Source organism: Cyphomyrmex costatus, unplaced genomic scaffold (genome assembly GCF_001594065.2).
Source record: "Cyphomyrmex costatus isolate MS0001 unplaced genomic scaffold, Ccosl1.0 scaffold432, whole genome shotgun sequence".
NCBI lineage: Eukaryota > Metazoa > Arthropoda > Insecta > Hymenoptera > Formicidae > Cyphomyrmex > Cyphomyrmex costatus.
In genome coordinates, this window is record NW_017278556.1 from 41,794 (window position 1) to 43,730 (window position 1,937).

The following is a 1,937-nucleotide window of genomic DNA, read 5'->3' on the forward strand; positions in this document are numbered from 1 at the left end:
ATATAACATACACTTTATTTCAAAAAGTAAAAGTACAAAAAACTTGGCGCTGCTAGACCTCAAAATATACAATAATAAGATGGTTATTAAATAATTCCGAATATGAAAAATAATAAGAAATTAATAGAAAAAGAAATAAGGACTCGTTATATAAAAATAAACAATATGAAGAGTCAAGGGCGATATAAAAAAAAATAATAAGGTCTCTCTCTCTCTCTCTCTCTCTCTCTCTCTCTCTAGCAGCGCCAAGTTTTTTGTACTTTTACTTTTTGAAATAAAGTATGTTATATATGTGTCAAGAAAATATATTCCTTTCATAATTGGCGCAATTTAAAAAGATTTCATTTTATTTTGTGAGGCTAACACACTTGGCGCCTTTTTTTCCTTTTTTTTAAAAAGGTAATTTTGTTGAGGTATCACGCATTTTTTGTAATGTTAAATATTTCTTATAAATCTGTATATAAAATATTAATAAAAAAAAACATTATAATAAAATATAATAATAGAGCTCTAATATAATAATAGAGCTCACTGTACGTGCCTTTGGCCTTAAAATAAAAGGAAACAATATTTAAATATTAAATCTTATAAGACCGTGAGAAACACAACCAATAAAATGCCTTTAACGATCGAATTGTATCTTAGGTACTAATTATAATTCCGTGAGAATTTATATAAAACTAGCATCAAAACTTTCCTCCTCTCCTTCTATGTTGATTAGCGAAATTAGAAATTGCACACCTGTAGCTTTAGCAATTCTTTTCAGATCAGCTTTTTTGCAACGAGAAGTCTAGTCATGCGATTTTCGCGTTCGTTATCCTCTTCGGCATTGCTTGAGAGGCGACAGTACAGTTCAAAGCATAGCCTCGAACACTTTTTCCGTGAACTTTCAAGACATTGACTGCTTTTGACTAACAGGATACAAAAATCCTCCTTTGTTATCGTTGATTTTTATCTATCTAATGTCATTACGTTGACAGCTAATCGATATAAAATAAAATATGCTAGCAAGCGCCGTCTGCTATTTAAAACGTGAAACGGACAACATTTTTTCAACAAAACGCCGTCTGTGTTTAAAACGTGAAACGGACAACATTTCCGATGTTGACATTTCATCTTCACATCGAGATATCTTCCTTCGTAGGGTACGTAGACAATAAAAACATATTTATAATATAATTTAAACAATAAAACTAAATTAAGAATATTTAAAAATTGATAAATTCAGCCATTTATTGTGAGATCCGGTAATCTCGGGTACACGGAACTCATCGACTTGCGTAAAGATACACGTGCGGTCTCGCGCTTCGCGTTCACTTGGCGCGAGACATTACCGTGTCTCTTGATAGCGAAGTGAAAAAAAGTAAAGTGAAGTGGATTATTGTGAAGTGAAGTGCAGTGAAGTAAAATAAAGTGAAGTCAAGTGATATTTATCTATACATAAGCATGTTTAAAATCGCATATTATCGATTTTGTATGTAAACTGCGTATAGATTTTATAATAAACAATTTCTTAATTTTTCTATATGTTTTCTTTTTTTCTTTCTAGACCATAGATTGAGTATAATTACAGCATACTGTAATTATACTTAATCTATGGTCTATATGATCATAATCTAGTAAAAGAAACTTAAAAAATAAAAAAATGCGTATATAGATACATTATAAACTTTTTATCATAAAAATAAAGTTCATCATGTTCTGTAATTATAAATTTGTGTATTCCCTCTTTATATGTAAATATACATACAAACATGACACACACACATACACATATATGTAAATGTATATATACATTTATAAATTACAATATATTAAATTAATTAAAAAATATTTTTAACTCAATTCACAATTTAATTACGGCTGATGATGACTCTGTAAAGTTGAAATATTCCGTATATCAGTGTTATATTATTATAATAAATTTATATATACAT